The sequence below is a fragment of the Pavona decussata genome, unplaced genomic scaffold (assembly GCF_977016875.1).
Source record: "Pavona decussata unplaced genomic scaffold, jaPavDecu1.1 SCAFFOLD_143, whole genome shotgun sequence".
NCBI classification, from domain to species: domain Eukaryota; kingdom Metazoa; phylum Cnidaria; class Anthozoa; order Scleractinia; family Agariciidae; genus Pavona; species Pavona decussata.
Window position 1 is genome coordinate 99044 of NW_028145556.1, and position 22672 is coordinate 121715.

The 22672-nt window shown below is 38.4% G+C and overlaps 3 long non-coding RNA genes across 3 annotated transcripts in view; 1 reads left to right on the forward strand and 2 right to left on the reverse strand.

The window, feature by feature from the left end:
• The window catches only part of LOC146466426 (uncharacterized), a 156758-nt gene that overhangs the window by 80901 nt on the left and 53185 nt on the right, over positions 1-22672 (reverse strand). The gene's annotated exons all lie outside the window — the stretch shown is intronic.
• LOC146466427 (uncharacterized) lies at positions 10428-13437 on the reverse strand. The gene is made up of 3 exons (XR_014867967.1): positions 12965-13437; positions 11259-12700; positions 10428-11215 (listed from the first exon to the last, which is right to left on the reverse strand). It is a non-coding gene; the product is annotated as an uncharacterized LOC146466427 (long non-coding RNA).
• Positions 13536-15249, forward strand: LOC146466428 (uncharacterized). The gene is made up of 2 exons (XR_014867966.1): positions 13536-13763; positions 14268-15249. It is a non-coding gene; the product is annotated as an uncharacterized LOC146466428 (long non-coding RNA).

Sequence of the window (22672 nt, forward strand, 5' to 3'; positions counted from 1 at the left end):
TGATAATATTTTACATTTGGGGGTTAGTTGTCTTACGGTCAGGGGTTAAGGAATCTTACGTCGGGGGTTAGTCTTCTTACGTTTTAATGCTGGTAATTCTTACATTTGGCGGTTAGCTTTCTTACGTTTAAGTGTTAAGGATGCTTACGTTTGGAGGTTAGGTTTTTTTACGTTTCGGGGTTAATAATTATTACGTTTGGGGGTTAGTTTTCTTTCGTTTGGGAGTTAAGGATTCTTACATTTGGGATTTAGTTTTTTTACGTTTGGGGGTTAGTAATTCTAACGTTTGGCGGTTAGTTTTCTTACCTTTATGGGTTAAGAATTCTGACGTTTGGGGGTTAGTTTTTTTTTTGTTTGGGGGTTAGTAATTATTACTTTTGGGGGTTAGTTTTTTTACGTTTTGGGGGTTAAGTATTCCTACGTTTGGATATTAGTCTTCTTACGTTAGAGTGCTAGTTATTCTTACATTTGGGGGTTAGTTTTCTTACGGTTAGGGGTTAAGGATTCTTACGTTTGGGGGTTAGTTTTCTTACGTTTGAGGGCTGGTAATTCTTACATTCGGCGGTTAGCTTTCTTTTGTTTTGGGGGTTAAGGATTCTTACGTTAGGGGGTTAGTTTTCTTACATTTGGGGGCTAGTAATTATTACGTTTTGGCGTTAGCTTTCTTACCTTTGGGGATTAAGGATTATTACGTTTGGGGGTTAGTTTTCTTACGTTTGGGGGTTAGTAATTCTTACGTTTGGCGGTTAGTTTCGTTACTTTTGGGGGTTACGTGATTCTTACGTTTGGGGGTTAGTTTCTTTTGCTTGGGGGTTAGTTATTATTACTTTTGGGGGTTAGTTTTTTTACGTTTGGTGGTGAAGGATTCCTACGTTTGGGGATTAGTTTTCTAACGTTAGCCTGCTAGTAATTCCTACGTTTAGGGGTTAGTTTTCTTACGGCTGGGGATTAGGGTTTTTTACGTTTGGGGGATGGTAATTCTCACATTTGGGGGTTTGTTTTCTTACGTTTATGGGTTAATAATTCTTACGTTTGGGGGTTAGTTTTCCTAAGTTTGGGAGTTAAGGATTCTTACGTTTGGGGGTTAATAGTTCTTACGTTTGGGGGTTAGTTTTGTTACGTTTGAGGACTGCTAATTCTTACATTTGGCGGTTAGCTTTCTTTCGTTTGGGGGTTAAGGATTGCTACGTTTGGGGGTTAGTTTTCTCACGTTTGAGGGTAAGTTTTTTTTAAGTTTGGGAGTTAAGGATTCTTACGTTTGGGGATTAGTTTTCTTACGTTTGGAGGTTAGTTTTCTTACGTTTGGGGGTTAGCTTTCTTTCTTTTGGGGGTTAAGGATTGATAAGTTTGGGGGTTAGTTTTCTTACGTTTGGGGGTAAAGGATTGCTACTATTGGGGGTTTGTTTTCCTAGGTTTGGGAGTTCGTAATTCTAACGTTTGTGGGTTAGTTTTCTTAAGTTTGTGAGTTAAGGATTCTTACGTTTGGGGGTTAGTTTTTTTCTACGTTTGGGGGTTAATAGTTCTTACGTTTGGGGATTAGTTTTCTTCCGTTTGGGAGTTGGTAATTTTTACGTTTGGCGGTTAGTTTACTTATTTTTAGGGTTTGAGGTTTCTTACGTTTGGGGGTTAGTTTTCTTACTTTTGGGGGTTAGTAATTATTACGTTTGGGGGTTAAGGATTCTTAGGTTTTGGAGTTAGTTTACTTACCTTTGGGAGTTAGTAATTCGTACGTTTGGGAAGTTAGTTTTCTTACGTTTGGGGGTTTGTAATTCTTACGTTAAGGGGGTTAGTTTTCTTAGTTTGGGGTTTTAAAGAATCTTACGTTTTCGGGTTAATTTTCTTACGTTTAGGGGTTAGTAATTCATACTTTTGGCAATTAGTTGTGTTACTTTTGAGAGTTTGTAATTCTTACGTTAAGGGGTTAGTTTTCCTACGTTTAAGGGTTAGTTTTCGTACGTTTTGGGGTAAGGATATTTACGTTTGGAGGTTAGTTTTCTTACGTTTGGGGGCTAGTAATTCTTACGTTTCGCAGTTAGTTTTTATACGTGTTAGGGGTTAAGGATTCTTACGTTGGGGGGTTAGTTTTCTTACGTTTCGGGGTTAGTAATTAATACATTTGGGAGTTAGTTTTCTTACGTTTGGGGGTTAGTAATTATTACGTTTGGTGGTTAGTTTTCTTATGTTTGGGGGTTAAGGTTTCTTACGTTTGGTTGTTAGGTTTCTTACGTTTGGGGGCTAGTAATTCTTACGTTTGGCGGTTAGTTTTCTTATTTTTGAAGTTAAGGGTTTATACGTTTGGGGTTTAGTTTTCTTACGTTTGAGGGCTGGTAATTCCTACGTTTGGGGGTTAGTTTTTATTCGGTTGGGGGATAGGGAATATTACGTTTGGGGGTTGGTTTTCTTGCATTTGAAGGCTGGTATTTCTTACATTTGGCGGTTAGCTTTCTCACGTTTGGGGGTTAAGGATGCTTACATTTTGAGGTTAGTTATTTTACGTTTCGGGGTTAGTAATTGTTACGTTTAGGAGTTAGTTTTCTTACGTTTGGGGGTTAAGGATTCTTACGTTTGGGGGTTAGTAATTCTTACATTAAAGGATTAGTTTTCTGGCGTTTGGGGGTTAAGGATTTTTACTTTTGGGGGTTAGTTTTCTTACGTTTTTGGGTTAAGGTTTCTTACGTTTGGCGGTTACTTTTCTTACGTTTGGGGTTTAAGAATTCTTACGTTTGGGGGTTAGTTTTCTTACGTCTATGGGTTAGTAATTATTAAATTTTGGGGTTAGTTTTCTTACGTTTTGTGGCTAGTAATTTTTACCTTTGGCGGTTAGTTTTCTTACGTTTGGGGGTTAGTTTTCTTACGTTTGGTGGTTAAGGATTCTTAAGTTTGGGGTTTAGTTTTCTTACATTTGAGGGTTTGTAATTCGAGGTTTAGGGGGTTAGTTTTCTTACGTTTCGAGGTTAAGGATTCGTACGTTTGGGGGTGGGTAATTTATGCATTTGGGGGTTAGTTTTCTCACGTTTGGGGGTTAGGGATTTTTACGTTTGGGGATTAGTTTTCTTACGTTTGGGGGCTAGTATTTCTTACGTTTGGCGGTAATTTTTTTTACGTCTGGGGGTTAAGGATTCTTACGTTTGGGGGTTAGTTTTCTTGCGTTTGAAGGCTGGTAATTCTTACATTTGGCGGTTAGCTTTCCTACGTTTGGGGGTTAAGGATGCTTACATTTTGGGGTTAGTGTTCTTACGTTTGGGGGTTAGTAATTGTTACGTTTGAGGTTTAGATTTCTTATGTTTAAGGGTTAAGGATTCTTACGATTGGTGGTTAGTTTTCTTACGTTTTGGGGTTAGTAATTCTTACGTTTGGCGGTTACTTTTCTTACGTTTGGGGTTTAAGAATTCTTACGTTAGGGGGTTAGTGTTCTTACGTCTGGCGGTTAGTAATTATTACGTTTGGGGGTTACTTTTCTTACGTTTTGAGGCTAGTAATGCTTACGTTTGGCGGTTAAATTTTCTACGTGTGAGGGTTAGTTTTCTTACGTTTGGTGGTTAAGGATTCTTAAATTTGGGGGTTAGTTTTCTTACGTTTGGGGGTTATTTTTTTTACGTTTGGAGGTTAAGGATTCAGACGTTTGGGGATTAGTTTTCTTACGTCTGGGGGTTAGTAATTATTACGTTTGGGGGTTAGTTTTCTTACGTTTGGGGGTTAAGGATTCTTACGTTTTGGGGTTAGTTTTCTTACGTTTGGGGGTAGTAATTCTTACGTTTGGCGGTTAGTTTTCTTACGTTTAAGGGTTACGGATTCTTACGTGTGGGGGTTAGTTTTCCTACGTTTGGGCGCTAGTAATTCTTACGTTTGGCGGTTAAAGATTCTTACGTTTGGAGGTTAGTTTTCTTACGTCTGGTGGTTAGTAATTCTTACGTTCGATTGTTCGTTTTCTTATGTTTAGGGGTTAAGCATTCTTACGTTGGGGGGTTAGTTTTCTTACGTTTAGAAACTAGTACTTCTTACGTTTGGCGTTTAATTTTCTTACGTTTAGGGGTTAAGGATTCTTTGTTTGGGGGCTAGTTTTCTTACGTATGGGGGTTAGTAATCATTTCGTTAAAGAGTTAGGTTTCTTATTTTTAGGGGTTACGGATTCTTAAGTTTGGGGGTTAGTTTTCCTACGTTTAGGCGCTAGTTATTCTTTCCTTTGGCGGTTAAAGATTCTTACGTTTGGAGGTTAGTTTTCTTACGTCTGTTAGTTAGTAATTATTACGTTCGGGGGTTAGTTTTCTTATGTTTAAGGGTTAAGCATTCTTACGTTTAGGGGTTAGTTTTCTTACGTTTGGGAGCTAGTAATTCTTACGTTTGGCGGTTAGTTTTCTTACGTTTGTGGGTTAACGATTCTTACGTTTGGGGGTTAGTTTTATTATGTCTGGGGGTTAGTAATTATTATTTTTGTGGGTTAGTTTTCTTTCTTTTGGGGGTTAAGGATTCTTACGTTTGGGGGCTAGTAATTCTTACGTTTGGCGGTTAGTTTTCTTACCTTTGGGGGTTAAGGATTCTTCCGTTTGGGGTTTAGTTTTCTGACGTCTGGGGGTTAGTAATTATTACGTTTATGGGTTCGTTTTTTTACGTTATTGCGTTAAGGATTCTTACGTTTGGGGGTTAGTTTTCTTACGTTTGTAGGTTAGTAATTATTACGTTAGGGGGTTAGTTTTCTTACGTTTGGGGGCTATTAATTCTAACGTTTGGTGGTTAGTTTTTTTACTTTTGGGGGCTAGTAATTCTTACGTTTGGTGGTTAGTATTCTTACGTTTGGGGTCTAGTAATTCCTACGTTTGGCGGTAAGTTTTCTTACCTATGGGGGTTAAGGATTCTTACGTTTGGGGGTTAGTTTTTTGACGTCTGGGGGTTAGTAATTATTACGTTTATGGGTTAGTTTTTTTTACGTTATTGCGTTAAGGATTCTTACGGTTGGGGCTTAGATTTCTCACGTTTGTGGGTTAGTAATTATTACGTCTGGCGGTTAGTTTTTTTACGTTTGGACGTTAGTTTTCTTACGTTTTGGAGTTAGTAATTATTACGTTTAGGGGTTACTTATCTTACGTTTGGGGGTTAAGAATTCTTACGTTTTAAGTTTAGTTTTCTTACGTCTGGGTGTTAGTAATTATTATGTTTGGTTGTTAGTTTTCTTACGTTCGAAGGTTAAGGTTTTTTACGTTTGGGGGTTAGTCTTCTTACGTTTGGGGGTTAGTTTTCTTAAGTCTGGGGGTGAGTAATTCTTACGTTTGAGGGTTAGTTTTCTTACGTTTGGGGGTTAAGAATTCCTTCGTTCGGGGGTTAGTTTTCTTACGTTTTAGGGTTAATAATTCTTACGTTTGGGAGTTAGTTTTCTTACGTTTGGAGGTTAAGGATTCTTACGTTTAGGGGTTAATATTCTTACGTTTTGGGGCTAGTAATTCTTACGTTTTGCGGTTAGTTTTCTTGCGTTTGGAGGTTAAGGGTTCTTACGTTTGGGGGTTAGTTTTCTTACGTTGGGGGGTTAAGGAATCTTACGTTTGGGGCTTAGTTTATTTACTTTTTGGGGTTAGTAATTTTTACGTTTTGTGGTTAGTTTTCTTACGGTTGAGGTATAAGGGGTCTTACGTTTGGGGGTTAGTTTTTTACGTTTGAGGGCTAGTAATTCTTACGTTTGGATAATAGTTTTCTTACGTCTGGGGGTTAGTAATTATTACGTTTAGGGGTTAGTTTCCTTACGTTTGGGGGTTTAAGATTCTTACGTTTTGGGTTTAGTTTTTTTACGTCTGGGGGTTAGTAATTATTTCGTTTGGTTGTTATTTTTATTACGTTCGAAGGTTAAGGATTTTTACGTTTGGGGGTTAGTTTTTTTATGTTTGGGTGTTAGTAATTCTTACGTTTATCCCTTATACTACCAACGTATTTTATATATGAATCATACCAACTGGGGTCCAGTCTGACCCCATTACAAAATATGTCAGAATACAAACTTAATATCGTTGTTATGGCATTTATCTTTGCTCAAACATGTTTTATTATTCAGTTAACAAACAACCTGTCACATTGACGTACTAATAACCCATCTTTTTTCCTTTTCTTAACACAACATACAGTCCTTTTTTTTTCTTTCAATCATGCTCAGTTACGATATTCAATGGTTTTTAGAAAACTAATGTTAATTATACTTCCATTTACGAATGCAAACGTTAAAAGTCTTCCTTGAAATTAAAGGGAGCGTTTTACGTGCCAATTAGGCAAAACATGCTTAGAAAACTTAACAGATTTATGCAAATCGTACCAGCTGGGGTCTAGTCAGACCCCATCCTTTATTACGGTTATTGCCTATTTAAAAACCAACTGTAGTAGTATACAATGCATATCAGAGGGCTACATAGAAGTTCTAACAACAACATCATAAACTTTTACAGCAGAAACAGCGAATTCCTGTTGGGAAAAATATAAAAGAATTAAAATTGTTTAATATTCTGAATGGATATTCAGTGTTCATTCTCATGGGATGTAACCAAACAGTGCCTGTAACATCATGGGACGTCTTAGATGTAGAAGCATTCATCACAAAGCACTTGTTGAACACTGTGAGCTGAACATACTGGGTGCTTGCACCTATCGTATGTCAACCGAACCTTCTTATCGAATCCACGAGGGCAGAGGTGACATCTCTTTCTCTTTGCCGCACTCGTGTGACCTTGAGCTTGCTGGACAGGTAGGGGAAGATCAACTCCAACCATTTTCATGGCATTCCTGATCGGTGCCTGCAATGTGGGTGTAAGTGCTCTGCGTGTTATATGTGGCATGACAAGCTGATTTGCTACAACCAGTTGCAAAAATAGTGAGACACTCCAACCAAAATTCGCCCTTTACCACTTCAAATTGCTGCCGCTCATAAATCTGTGAGACATGACAGTACCCCCCTCCCTCCCCTCCATACAAAGTTGTTCCTCCAAATTTTGAGCGTCATCTTGCATTGCTAACAACATTGATAAGGGGGGGAGGGGGAATGGAAAGCACGTGATCACGGCAACTTCATTTAAGGCCAAATATGTTACAGTGTCTCAAGTCTTTTTGCAACTAGTTGTAGCTCTGAAAGGAAGAGGCGTCTCCTGCGTTTACCTTCGGGAATTTTCCATTGAGGAAAGTTGCCTAACCAGACAATAAATGCTGCTACAGCCCCAACGTCAACGACATTTCCGAATAGTGCTACAGGCCAACGGTTGACTTTCCTTCTACTTGTGTACATCGTTGCCAGGTGATCCAGATTATCTACTCCACTTTTGGCTGAGTTGTAGTAGAGGATAATTTCTGGTTTCTGGGTGTCACCATCTACTAGGTCATCATGATGCATTGTCGACAACACAAACACAGCCTGCTTCTCCTTTGGTACATATGAAACCAACGTGAGCTGGTCACTGAAACCAAACAGGGAACTCTTAACATGTCTGGTACTGTTAGCTTTCATTGAATCTGGGATGTGTAGCTTGTTGGAACGGATTGTGCCCACAAAGGTCAAGCCATCCTTCAGAAGGTCTTCTGCAAGAGGGATAGAGGTGAAAAAATTGTCCGCTGTGACATTCCTTCCACTTCTACGCCATGGTTCTACAAGCTGTTTGACAACACGAGCTCCCTGCCCAACTTCTCTCTGCTGGCCAGGTTGCCTTCCCAGATAAACATCACCTTTCAACGGGTAACAGGTCTGTGAATCACAGCACCACCAAATTTTAATTCCATATTTAGCTGGCTTTGATGGAATATACTGGCGAAAACCACATCTGCCTCTAAAGGCCACAAGTTGTTCATCTACACAAAGATCTGGACCAGGAATGTAGAACTTTGAAAGCTGTGCTTTAAATAGATTCCAAAGGTCCCTACATGGTGCGAGTTTGTCATCAGCTTGTCTTTCTTGCCGAGTTGCACGATTATCAAACCTTAAGAACTTGAGAATATTTGTAAATCTATTCCTAGACATGGTTGCAGTGAACATTGGTCTCCCTTCATTCTCTGACCATAACGAGGACACAGATTCGTGATTTGATGTGTGCAACCCGGCATAAACACAAAGCCCAACGAAGGCCTTAATCTCAGTCGAGTCAACTTCTTGCCAATCTCTTTGATTTTCAGGGTTATCTTCATTCCATTGCCTGACCCTGCGTCTAGCCTCACGATTTGTTTCTAGAGCAATGAGATCAACCATAGTTGGGGTGATAAAAAATCCAAAGGCTTCCTTGACTGAGTTGCATTTAGCAGCATATGTTATTCCTGGAGGTGTCCTTATTATGTCTTGCATGCGAGGTCGACCTCCATTTTGTGGGGTAGTCTGCCAAACGGTCCCATTCTTGGAAATAAGTACATCCTGAGCGATATCTTCCTCTCCCCCAGCAACCCTAACTGGCTGCCCTCGTCCTCCAGCTTGGCCACGATTTCGACCTCTACCACGACCTCTTCTAGGCTCATTTGGAGGTTCAGAAGGAGTGACAACCTGGTCTGTTTCATTCCTGTCGTGTGGTACTGTAGGAGCTGACTCAGTATCACTGTGGTCTGAAGGCTCTGACAAATGGTCACTTTCTGTATCGGAACTGTCCGAAACTTCTAATTCAGATTCATCTGACTGCCCTTCTAGAACTGCACAGAGAGTTTCCTCTGTATTGTAATACACAACTCTACCTTTTGCCGCCATTACTTAAGGGAAACAAAAGGAGTCTGATGTGAACAAAGCAATCCTACATCGAATAGACTTCTTCCTTGTTAGCACCTTATGTATGTTACATTGAATTGTCCAGTACTTCACTTAGTACCCTTGAACTTTCCTCTTGCTTCGTTGGGGTCAATTTGGACCCCAATAAGAAAATAAGCACCAATTTTACACAGTCCTTTGGATTTTAAAAGTAACATTTGCATTTGAAGCAACTGACACAAAGAGACAAATTCATGAAATCTTACAAAAATTGTCCAGGCATACGAGATTTGGTGAATGTTTATAATCACTGGGGGTCGCATTGGACCCCACCTGGTAGGATGAGGGTTAACGGTTAGTTTTTTTACGTTTTGGGGGTTAAGGATTCTTACGTTTGCAGGTTAGTTTTTTTACGTCTGGGGGTTAGTAATTATTACGTTTTGGGGTTAGTTTTCTTACGTTTGGGGGCTATTAATTCTAACGTTTGGTGGTTAGTTTTCTTACTTTTGGGGATTAAGGATTCTTACGTCTGGGGGTTAGTTTTCTTACGTTTGGGTCTTAGTAATTATAACGTTTGGGGGTTAGTTTTCTTACGTGTAAGAGTTAAGGATTCTTACGTTTCTGGGTTAATGTTCTTACGTCTGGGTGTTAGTAATTATTACGTTTGGGGGTTATATTTCTTACGTCTGGGGGTTAGTAATTATTACGTTTTGGGGTTAGTTTTCTTACGTTCAGGGGTTAGTTATTATTACGTTTGGGGGTTATAAGGATTGTTACATTTGGGGGTTAGTTTTCTTACGTTTGGGGAGTAGTTTTCTTACGTTTAGGGGCTAGTAATTCTAACGTTTGGTGGTTAGTTCTCTTACTTTTAAGGATTAAAAATTCTTACGTTTGGGGGTTTGTTTTCTTACGTTTGGGTCTTAGTAATTATAACAGTTGGGGGTTAGTCTTCTTACGTGTAAGGGTTAAGGGTTCTTACGTTTGGGGGTTAGTTTTCTTACGTCTGGGGGCTAGTAATTATTACGTTTGGGGGTTAGTTTTCTTACATCTGGGGGTTATTAATTATTACGTTTGCGGGTTAGTTTTCTTACGATGGGGCTTAAGGATTCTTACGTTTGGGGTGTAGTAATTCTTACGTTTGGCGGTTAGTTTTCTTACGTCCGGGGGTAAGTAATTATTGCGTTTGGGGGTTAGTTTTCTTACGTTCAGGAGTTAGTTTATTTTACGTTTGGGGGTTTGTAATTCTTACGTTTGGCGATTAGCTTTCTTACGTTTGGAGGTTAAGGATTCTTACGTTTTAGGGGTTAGTTTTCTTATGTCTGGGGGCTAGTAATTATTACGTTTGGGGGTTAAGAATTCTTCCGTTTTAAGGTTACTTTTTTTTACGTCTGGGGGTTAGTGTTTTTTTCGTTTGGTGGTTAGGATTCTTACGTCTGGGGGCTAGTAATTCTAACGTTTGGCGGTAGTTTTCTTACGTTTTGGGGTTAGTTTTCTTACGTCTGGGGGTTAGTAATTATTATGTTTGGGGGTTAGTTTTCTTACGTTTAGGGGTTAAAGATTCTTACGTTTGGGGGTTAGTTTTCTTACGTTTGGGGATTATTTTTTTACGTTTTGGGTTTAGTAATTCTTACGTTTAGAGTTTAGTTTTCTTACGTTTTGGGTTAAGGATTTTTACGTTTGGGGGTTAGTTTTCTTGCGTTTGGGAGCTAGTAATTCCTACGTTTCGCGGTTAGTTTTCTTACGTTTTGGGGTTAAGGATTCAACACGTTCTAAAACAAAATGCAATATTCTAAAACGAGAAATTCTGAAGCTTTCTCTTTGTTTTTGCCAGAATTGGACAAAAAACTGTCAAAATTCTTTGATTTTAGAACTGCTGTCAAGCAGTGAGAAATAAATCGGACAAAAACCATCCAATTTCACGTACTTTTACTAAACCCAAAGAGTTACAACAAACACGGCCAGCATTAAAATTGCCCAAACTTTTCCATTTACGATCGTAATAAGGAAAAATTCTTTGAAATTAAAGCGATTCTGTTTAGAAGGTAAAGTATGTGTGCAAAATATGTTGAAAACTGTACTTAAATGTAAGAGCCTAGAAAATCATTTGCAAATTTTGTTTTAATTCCTTTTTTTTTTTCTACACTGTAAAGAAACTGAAAAATTAACACCAAAAAAGCATTACCATTAAAGATTCACTTAAGTAAAGAAAAGGTCAATAAAACTTTGCTGTAGACGTGTAATGTCGGTGGAAAATTTATCCGACTTTACCTTTAAGAACCCAAGGCGTCGTTTTGAAATTTCTATCGACATTACCTTTATCACCTCAAAATGTCGATGGAAATTTCTATCGACATTTACCTTCAGAACTCAAAATGTCGATGGAAATTTCTATCGACATTTACCTGCAGAACTCAAAATGTCGCTGGAAATTTCCATCGACATTACCTTCAGAACGCAAAATGTCGCTGGAAATTTCTATCGACATTACCTTCAGAACTCAAAATGTCGCTGGAAATTTCCATCGACATTTACCTTCAGAACACAAAATGTCGCTGGAAATTTCCATCGACATTACCTTCAGAACGCAAAATGTCGCTGGAAATTTCTATCGACATTTACCTTCAGAACTCAAAATGTCGCTGGAAATTTCTATCGACAGTACGCTATTTCAGAACTCAAAATGTCGATGGAAATTTCTATCGACAATACTTTTAAGACCGTAGAATGTAGTTGAAAATTCGTTTTGACATCTTGTTTTAATAACAAAATGAGTCAAATGCTGCTAGTGGCAAAACTAGTCTTCGTTGACCTTAAATTTACACAAGGCATAAAAGGGTCAACACTTTCTATTGATACATTACATTTGACTTGTATTCTTTCACGAAAAATCCGTTAACTATCTTGGAACATTCTTCCGGCAGCTCTGAGCACTCAGAAATATTTAAAAATTGACTAAATTTGCAAATCTGCAACTGAGTTTGACTAAGGCCCTTCTTTGCGTAACAATACAAAATTAAGAAAATCCCCTTTTTTTAAATTTCATATTTCATGAAGCTATACAGAACGATAATGTTCGGAACGCAAAACTTATAATTGGCATTCCGTCCCAACTTTAAACAGAGGCTTTTCCGAAATTCGGACCCTTGGTATGATGAATCCTCAGAATTCAGTTATCAAATACTTGGGTTAAGTGGGTGGGTGGGTGAGATCGAACATGGACCGATAGCGGCTGCCAGAGGCGCCTTCACATGCTGACGTCCGATCTCACCTCACAGAAATGTAAACCGCCATGGACTTGGTGATATGTGCGGTATATAAGAATTCATTCATTCATTCATTCATTCATTCATTCATTCATTCATTCATTCATTCATTCATTCATTCATTCATTCATTCATTCATTCATTCATTCATTCATTCATTCATTCATTCATTCATTCATTCATTCATTCATAATCCAGGGGTCCGAAATTCAGACACTTACTTTGCTGAATCCGCAAAACATATATGTTTTAAAAGAGGAGGTCACTTCTGTATCCAGGCTTTACATAAATTCCCTTGCTCATAATGATAACTTACAGGTTGAACTAACCAATTGCAGAAGTGCTTTAATACGATGGAATTTCCAGCATCATTGACTAACTTGGTCTAAAGGCCGCAGAATTTCTACAACCTCCCTTTGAACAGGTGTGCAATCTAAGTAGTGAACTCATCGAAGGATAATTATGGATGACATTTATAGCGGACACTGTTTGGTGATGGCCTATTTTACTATATAAGATAAATGTACAGTATCTTAATTTATAAAGGTAAATTCTGAACAAAGGAGAACGTTTCACTTTTGCTGAGAATGTCAGCTTATTTCCTCCGACCTCTAAACAGCTGCTCTAAACTCTTTACATCAGTTGAGACCTTTTCTTCTTCCATTCAGACTTGTCTTAGAACGATGACAACAGCGGGTGTCTTATTTCACCACTTTCTCTGCACGCTAATGTACTGGAACGTATCCCTCCATTTCTTAAAGAAAAAAAAAAAGAAATATAACGTGTTAAAAGCATTATTCCGAAGTTAAATGTAACATGGACCAGGACAAATTCTCTTAAACCCGATCGATAGCAGGCAACAGGCACAGAACTGCTAAGTGTCGAGCGATACAAAAATAGGCCGAGTCTAGGCTCCGTTTATCGGTACATCCAAGTATTTTGAATTTATTTGAAGCTATTTAAAGTATGGCAAACACAACTGAATACTCTTTTCAACTTGAAAAGAAGATGTACATACCAGAAGAAACATAGCCAGTTCTCCCGCTCGTGACGGACTTGAATCTTGAACGCTGCTATCTGTATCACTAGTCTATCAGTATGCCATTGTCCATCCTAGCACGTACATGACGGCTCCATGCTCCTTCCCAAAATCTGGCCGTCTAAATTCAAATAATCGCTGTCTTTCGCTTTCACTTTTTCATTGAATCCCATGCTATTGGAAACTCCGAATTGTAGTACTTGCGTTGATGTAAATTAGGGTCAAAACGTAACGACCACGCGACAAAAGTAAATGAACGGCCTTTGTAACAGCAACGATCTGACCGCCAAAAATGTAACGTTATCAAAGAGTTCTTTGTATCAGTTTTTGAGTCACACAAGGTTGTGTGACATTTTGTTTTCCCTCTTAGTTTTGAAATAAAAGGGCCATAGCCGTGTCTTGCTGGCAAAAAGTACTAGACCTAGTAAAGTTAAATGACTGGGGGGCCCAAATATCTTTTTCGAGACAATTTAAAGAGTTTGCGTGCAAGCTACGTGACTCGACATCGATCACGTGCCACGACGCACAACCGGACTATTGACCGGTTGGGATCGCGTGGTTCAAAATTATCTTTTCGTCGTTGGCAAGCTGGTTTCAGTGGTTTATTCGGCTCGGTTTTGGTGTTGACTCCATGAAAAAAATCAGGAAAATGTCATATTGTTTGATGGGAAAGCTGCTGAGCTAAAAGTATGGCCTCGATGAGACTAGAGACAACCAACATTTACGAACGTCATTTATGGCTGATATTTTTACGCTGGCCTTTTACGCCGTACTCAAGGTAATTATAAAGTTTCCTTTTAAAATTGTGAGGCTAGCCTGGCTAGCTATGTAAATCGCACTTGATGTACTCAAACCGGCGATAAAGGAAATCTCCCACGTTAATTTTGTGTATCTGTGTTCCGAGCGTTTACTAAGAGTATTTACTGAGGCCGTTATTCATTTTCAAATCGCGTGCGTATTAGGTTTATAATTTCCTGTTTCTGAGATGTTTGTGATGTTTCTATGCCATCCTTTCTAAGGCGAGACAAACCCTTTCGATGACCACTCGTCATGACTTCAGTTTGTATGACGGAGACATGCCGTATTTATCGTCCGTGGCCTTTGCATGGCCAAACATCTCAAGAAGCAGTTGTAAATGGGTTGTCATCTGTAAGCCATAAAACTACAAAAAGTCACTTCATAAACAGAGTCACGCTCTTTTTCATCGCACAGAAGATATTAGCGGTTTGGCTGATTTATTATTTTTCATTTCTGAATTGGTGTTTTGATATTTCTTTTTCAGGATTACTGTAGCTGTTCGTTCAGAGAAGTATTCATATTCAACACCGGCTGACCTCATTACCGGCGAAGTGATGTGACAACATCTATCTCCTAGTATCAAGTAAAGGTATCAAGTATAATTTTTTGCGCCATGAGTTAATTATCTACAGATGCTAGTGCAGCGACTAATTTACCTGGAAAATGCTCATTTAAAGACAGAAACCCATCTGGGGGCAGAGAACATATTTTTCGATTAGTATTATTTCTATTTTTTTTCGCAATTTATGAAAATCGTGGTCTTAGACGTGAACTCTGCTGAACCCTAAGCTCAATGAGCGTTCTGTGACAAACATAATGTTTATTACACGGTGGAAGCTTAGTTTCTGTATAAATTTAGCATTGCATTTTGCGTGTTTTTAGCGGATTGAAAAGTAAGGGTCCGAATAGACCCTTGGTTTCTTAGTGAACGTAGTATTGCATCAGTTTTGGATGATTTGAGCGGATGAAAAGTAAGGGTCCGAATTTTGGAAGCGAGGGTCAGTTAGAATCTTAATTCCTGGGGCACAAATGTAGCTATCCGCTAAAATCGAGAAACTTGCCAAGCCCCAACATTACAATTTTTCTCTGTCCGCCAGTTTTAAGAACTAGAACTAACAAGAATTAGTTGAAACATTGCGTTCCTCAAAAATAGGAGAAACTAAGATGTACCTTTAGTCTTGAAATTACACCAAAAACAAGAGATAACTTTACTTTTTAAGACATGAAAAGAGCATTTTACGATATTTTACGACAAAATTATAGTTTTGTGCAGAATAATTCCGAAGAAAAAGGTCTCTAATATATATTCTGGCGGAATTTTCGATTCTGGAAAAACGTAGGTTGGAAAGCGTTTGATAACATTATTTTAAATCAAATAGCCTTGCTACTTTCAATGGAAAAGTATGGTCATGACAGCAATAAAAAGGTCCATAGTAAACTGTTAAATGTTATCTTTGACATTTATTGTGACTTGCCACTACGTTGTTGCTATTGGAGAGCTGAGGGTATCGTATTTTTCAACCGCGGCAGAAAAATGTCGGTGGAAATTTCCACCGACATGTCCACTGTTTGTTACTAAAAACGGTGAAAATGTTTTACTCTGGTTATAACATGTCGGTGGAAATTTCCATCGACATGTCCACTGCTTGTTACTAAAAACGGTGAAAATGTTTTACTCTGGTTATAACATGTCGGTGGAAATTTCCATCGACATGTCCACTACTTGTTACTAAAAACGGTGAAAATATTTTACTCTGGTTATAACATGTCGGTGGAAATTTCCATCGACATGTCCACTGTTTGTTATTAAAAACGGTGAAAATGTTTTACTCTGGTTATAACATGTCGGTGGAAATTTCCATCGACATGTCCACTGTTTGTTATCAAAAACGGTGAAAATGTTTTACTCTGGTTATAACATGTCGGTGGAAATTTCCATCGACATGTCCACTGTTTGTTATTAAAAACGGTGAAAGTGTTTTACTCTGGTTATAACATGCTGGTGAAAATTTCCATCGACGGGCGGAGTTTTTTTTTAGGAAGATGCGTACAAAAATTTTCAAACTACGTTTTAGATACGGATAAATGTCGATGAAAATTTTCACCGACCGTTCAAAAAAATATGTTGTATTTCGACAGAAAATCCGTTAGCAACACAAAACTATAACTTGTCAAAAACTAGCCTTCTTTTGTCAGCCTGTCAAACATATGGCAAAAGTAAAGAGTTTTTCACTTTTATTTCTGGAGGTCTTCGTATTCAATACAGGCCGAGTTCAAATTAATGACAATTTGCAAAATGTGCTTTTAACTATGGAAAATGTATCCCTATTTGCCTCAAATTTTACAGGCATGGATCAGTTTTGGTAAAATACTCAATTTTTTGCAAATTTTTGACGTTTTAGAATATTGCATTTTGTTTTAGAACGTGTTATTCTTACGTTTGGGGGTTAGTAATTATTATGTTTGGGGGTTTGTTTTCTTACGTTCGTGGGTTAAGGATTCTTACGTTTGGGGGTTAGTTTTCTTACGTTTTGGGGGTTAGTAATTCTTACGTTTGGGCTTTTTTTTTACATTTGGGGGTTAAGGATTCTTACGTTTTCTGCGTTAGTTTTCTTACGTTTGGAGGCTACTAATTCTTACGTTTGGCGGTTAGTTTTCTTACATTTGGGGGTTAAGGATTCTTATGTTTGGGGGTTAGTTTTCTCACGTTTAGAGGTTAGCAATTCTTACGTTTGGGGGTTAGATTTCTTACGCTTGGGGGTTAAGGATTCTTACGTTTGGGGGTTAGTTTTCTTGCGTTTGGGAGCTAGTAATTCTTACGTTTTGCGATTAGTTTTCTTACGTTTAGGGGTTAAGGATTCTTACGCTTTGGGGTCAGTCTTCTTACGCCTGGGGGTTAGTAATTATTATGTTTGGGGGTTAGTTTTCTTACGTTCGTGGGTTAAGGATTCTTACGTTTGGGGGTTAGTTTTCTTACGTTTTGGGGGTTAATAATTCTTACGTTTGGGCTTTAGTTTTTTTTACATTTGGGAGTTAAGGATTCTTACGTTTTCTGCGTTAGTTTTCGTACGTTTGGGGGCTAGTAATTCTACGTTTGGCGGTTAGTTTTCTTACGTTTGGGGGTTAAGGATTCTTATGTTTGTGGTTAGTTTTCTCACGTTTAGAGGTTAGCAATTCTTACGTTTGGGGGTTAGATTTCTTACGCTTGGGGGTTAAGGATTCTTACGTTTGGGGGTTATTTTTTTTACGTTTGGGGGCTAGTAATTTTTACGTTTTGCGGTTAGTTTCCTTACGTTTAACGGGTTAAGAATTCTTACGTTTGGAGGTTAAATTTCTTACGTCTGTTCGTTAGTAATTTTTAAGTTTGGGTTTTTTTTTTTTTCTTACGTTTGGTGATTAAGGATTTTTACGTTTGGGGGTTGTTAATTCTTTCGTTTGAGGGTTTGTTTTTTTACGCTTGTGGGTTTAGGAATCTTACGTTTAGGAGTTAGTTTTCTTACCTTTGGGGGTTAATGATTCTTACGTTTGGGGGTTAGTAATTGTTACGTTTGGGGGTTAAAGATTCTTACGTTTAGGGGTTAGTCTTCTTGCGTTTGGGGCCTAGTTATTCTTACGTTTGGCGGTTAGTTTTCTTACGTTTGGGGGTTAAGGATTCATACGTGTGGGTGTTAGTTTTCTTACCTATAAGGGTTAGTAATTATTATGTTTAGGGGTTAGTTTTTTTACGTTTGAGGGTTAAGGATTCTTACGTTTGGGGTTTAGTTGTGTTACGTTTGGGGGTTAGTTTTCTTACGTTTGGTGGTTAAGGATTCTTACGTTTGGGGGTTAGTTTTTTTACGTTTGGGGGCTAGTAATTCCCTCGTTTGGGGGTTAGTTTTCTTACGTTTAGGGGTTAAGGATTCTTACGTTTGGGGGTCAGTTTTCTTACGTCTAAGGGTTAGTAATTAGTATGTTTGGGGGTTTGTTTTCTTACGTTTTAGGGTTAGTATTTCTTACGTTTGAAGATTAGTGTTCTTACGTTTGGTGGTTAAGGATTTTTACGTTTGGAGGTTACTTTTCTTACTTTTGGGGTCTAGTAATTCTTTCGTTTAGTGTTTAGTTTCCTTACGTTTAGGGGTTAAGGATTCTTACCTTTTAGTGTTAGTAATTATTACGTTTGGGGGTTAGTTTTCTTAGGTTTGGTGGTTAAGGATTCTTACGTTTGGGGGTTAGTTGTTTTATGTTTGGGGTTAGTAATTCCCTCGTTTGGGGGTCAGTTTTCTTACGTCTGGAGGTTAGTAATTGGTACGTTTAGGGGTTTGTTTTCTTACGTTTTAGCGTTAGTATTTCTTACGTTTGAAGATTAGTTTTCTTACGTTTGGTGGTTAAGGATTCTTACGTTTGGAGGTTAGTTTTCTTACGTTTAGGGTCTTGTAATTCTTTCGTTAAGCGTTTAGTTTCCTTACGTTTGGGGGTTAAGGATTCTTACCTTTTGGGGTTAGTAATTTTTACGTTTCGGGGTTAAGGATTCTTACGTTTGCAGGTTAGTTTTCTTACGTTTGTTGCTTAAGGATTCCTTCGTTTGGGGGCTAGTAATTTTTACGTTTCGGGGTTAAGGATTCTTACGTTTGGCGGTTAGTTTATTTACGTTTGGGGGTTAGTTTTTTTACGTTTGTTGGTTAAGGATTTCTACGTTTGGGGCCAGTAATGCTTGCGTTTGGCGGTTAGTTTTCTTACGTTTGGGGGTTAAGGATTCTTACGTTTAGGGCTTAGTTTTTTATGTTTGGGGGCTAGTAATTCTGATGTTTGGCGGTTAGTTTTCTTACGTTTGGGGTTTAGTAATTCTTACGTTTGGGGGTTTAGTTAGTTTGTTTTTCGTTTGGGGGTTAAGGATTCTTATATTTGGAGGTTAGTTTTGTTCATTTGGTGGCTAGTAATTCTTACGTTTGGCGGTTACTTTTGTTACCTTTGCGGGTTAGTTTTCTTACGTCTGGGGGTTAGTAATTATTACGTTTGGGGGTTTGTTTTCTTACTTTTGGGGGTTAAGGATTCTTACGTTTAAGGGTTAGTTTTCTTACGTTTGGGTTTTAGTTCTCTTATGTTTGGGGGTTTAGGATTCTTACGTTTAAAGGTTAGTTTTCTTACGTTTGGGGGATAAGGATTCTTACGTCTGGCGATTAGTTTTCTTACGTTCGGGGGTTAAGGATTCTTATCTTTGGGGGTTAGTTTTCTTACGTTTGAAGGTTAGTTTTCCTACGTCTGGGAATTAGTAATTATTACGTTTAGGTGTTAGTTGTCTTACGTTCGGGGGTTAAGGATTCTTACGTTTGGGGTTATTTTCTTACGTTTGGGGGTTAGTAATTCTTACGTTTAAAGGTCAGTTTTCCTACGTTTGGGATTAAAAATTCTTACGTTTGGGGGTTAGTTTTCGCACGTTTGGAGGTTAGTGATCCTTACGTTTGGCAGTTAGTTTTCTTACGTTTGGGGGTAAAGGACTCTTACGTTGGGGGATTAGTTATTCTCATGTTTGGGGGTTAGTTTTCTTACGTTTGGGGGCTAGTAATTCTTACGTTTGGCGGTTAGTTTTCTTACGTTTGGGGGTTAAGAATGCTTACGTTTGGGGTTATTTTCTTACGTTTGGGGGTTAGGAATTATTACGTCTTGGGGTTAATTTTCTTACGTTTGGGGGTTGGTAATTCTTACGTTTGGGGGTTAGTTTTCCTACGTTTGGGGGTTAAGGATTCTTACGTTTCGGGTATAGTTTTCCTACGTTTGGTGGCTAGTAATTTCTTACGTTTGGCGGTTATTTTTTTAAACGTTTGGTGGTTAAGGATTCTTACGTTTGGGGGCTAGTAATTCTTACGTTTGGCGGTTAGTTTTCTAACGTTTGGGGGTTAAGGATTTTTACGTTTGGTGGCTAGTTTTCTTACGTTTGGGGGCTAGTAATTCTTAATTTTGGCGGTTAGTTTTCTTACGCTGGGGGGTTAAAGATTCTCACGTTTGGGGGGTAATTTTCTTATGTTTGGGGGCTAGTAATTCTCACGTTTGAGGGTTAGTTTTCTTACGTTTGGGGTCAAGGATTCTTACGTTTGGGGGTTAGTTTTCTTACGTTTGGGGGTTAGTTATTCTTACCTTTGGTGGTTAGTTTTCTTACCTTTGGGGGCTAGTAATTCTTAATTTTGGCGGCTATTTTTCTTATGTCTGGGGGTTAGTAATTATTACGTTTGGGGGTTAGTTTTCTTACGCTTGGGGGTTAAAGATTCTTACGTTTTGGGGGTAATTTTCTTATGTTTGGTGGCTAGTAGTTCTCACGTTTGAGGGTTAGTTTTCTTACGTTTGGGGTCAAGGATTCTTACTTTTGGGGGTTAGTTTTCTTACGTTTGGGGGTTAGTTATTCTTACTTTTGGGGGTTAGTTTTCTTACGTTTGGGGGCTAGTAATTCTTACCTTTGGGTGTTACTTTTCTTACGTTTGGGAGTTATTTTTCTTACGTTTTTGGGCTAGTAATTCTTACATTTGGGGGTTAGTTTTCTTACGTGTAGGGGTTTATGAATTCTTACGTTTGGGGGTTATTTTTTTTACGTTTGGGGGTTAGTAATTCTTACGTTCGGGGGATAGTTTTCTTACGTTTGGGGGTTAAGGAGTATTACGTTTTGGAGTTAACTTTCTTACTTTTGGGGGTTGCGGATTCTAACGTTTGGGGGTTAGTTTTCTTACGTTTAGGGGTAGTTTGCTTACGTTTGGGGTTAAGGATTTTTACGTTTGGGGGTTAGTTTTCTTTCGTTTTGTGGGTAGTAATTCTTACGTTTGGGGGTTAGTTTTCTTACGTTTGAGGATTTTAAGGATTCTTACGTTTTGGGGTTTGCTTTCGAACGTTTGGAGGTTAGTTCTCTTACGTTTGCGGGCTAGTAATTCTTTCGTTAAGCGTTTAGTTTCCTTACGTTTGGGGGTTAAGGATTCTTACCTTTTGGGGTTAGTAATTTTTACGTTTGGGGGTTAAGGATTCTTATGTTTGGGGGTTAGTTTTCTCACGTTTAGAGGTTAGCAATTCTTACGTTTGGGGGTTAGATTTCTTACGCTTGGGGGTTAAGGATTCTTACGTTTGGGGGTTAGTTTTCTTGCGTTTGGGAGCTAGTAATTCTTACGTTTTGCGATTAGTTTTCTTACGTTTAGGGGTTAAGGATTCTTACGCTTTGGGGTCAGTCTTCTTACGCCTGGGGGTTAGTAATTATTATGTTTGGGGGTTAGTTTTCTTACGTTCGTGGGTTAAGGATTCTTACGTTTGGGGGTTAGTTTTCTTACGTTTTGGGGGTTAATAATTCTTACGTTTGGGCTTTAGTTTTTTTTACATTTGGGAGTTAAGGATTCTTACGTTTTCTGCGTTAGTTTTCGTACGTTTGGGGGCTAGTAATTCTACGTTTGGCGGTTAGTTTTCTTACGTTTGGGGGTTAAGGATTCTTATGTTTGTGGTTAGTTTTCTCACGTTTAGAGGTTAGCAATTCTTACGTTTGGGGGTTAGATTTCTTACGCTTGGGGGTTAAGGATTCTTACGTTTGGGGGTTATTTTTTTTACGTTTGGGGGCTAGTAATTTTTACGTTTTGCGGTTAGTTTCCTTACGTTTAACGGGTTAAGAATTCTTACGTTTGGAGGTTAAATTTCTTACGTCTGTTCGTTAGTAATTTTTAAGTTTGGGTTTTTTTTTTTTTCTTACGTTTGGTGATTAAGGATTTTTACGTTTGGGGGTTGTTAATTCTTTCGTTTGAGGGTTTGTTTTTTTACGCTTGTGGGTTTAGGAATCTTACGTTTAGGAGTTAGTTTTCTTACCTTTGGGGGTTAATGATTCTTACGTTTGGGGGTTAGTAATTGTTACGTTTGGGGGTTAAAGATTCTTACGTTTAGGGGTTAGTCTTCTTGCGTTTGGGGCCTAGTTATTCTTACGTTTGGCGGTTAGTTTTCTTACGTTTGGGGGTTAAGGATTCATACGTGTGGGTGTTAGTTTTGTTACCTATAAGGGTTAGTAATTATTATGTTTAGGGGTTAGTTTTTTTACGTTTGAGGGTTAAGGATTCTTACGTTTGGGGTTTAGTTGTGTTACGTTTGGGGGTTAGTTTTCTTACGTTTGGTGGTTAAGGATTCTTACGTTTGGGGGTTAGTTTTTTTACGTTTGGGGGCTAGTAATTCCCTCGTTTGGGGGTTAGTTTTCTTACGTTTAGGGGTTAAGGATTCTTACGTTTGGGGGTCAGTTTTCTTACGTCTAAGGGTTAGTAATTAGTATGTTTGGGGGTTAGTTATTCTTACTTTTGGGGGTTAGTTTTCTTACGTTTGGGGGCTAGTAATTCTTACCTTTGGGTGTTACTTTTCTTACGTTTGGGAGTTATTTTTCTTACGTTTTTGGGCTAGTAATTCTTACATTTGGGGGTTAGTTTTCTTACGTGTAGGGGTTTATGAATTCTTACGTTTGGGGGTTATTTTTTTTACGTTTGGGGGTTAGTAATTCTTACGTTCGGGGGATAGTTTTCTTACGTTTGGGGGTTAAGGAGTATTACGTTTTGGAGTTAACTTTCTTACTTTTGGGGGTTGCGGATTCTAACGTTTGGGGGTTAGTTTTCTTACGTTTAGGGGTAGTTTGCTTACGTTTGGGGTTAAGGATTTTTACGTTTGGGGGTTAGTTTTCTTTCGTTTTGTGGGTAGTAATTCTTACGTTTGGGGGTTAGTTTTCTTACGTTTGAGGATTTTAAGGATTCTTACGTTTTGGGGTTTGCTTTCGAACGTTTGGAGGTTAGTTCTCTTACGTTTGCGGGCTAGTAATTCTTATGTTAGGGGGTTAGTTTTCTTACGTTTAAGGGTTAGGGATTTTTACGTTTTGGCGTTAGTTTTCCTACTTTTAAGGGCTAGCACTTTTTTCGTTTC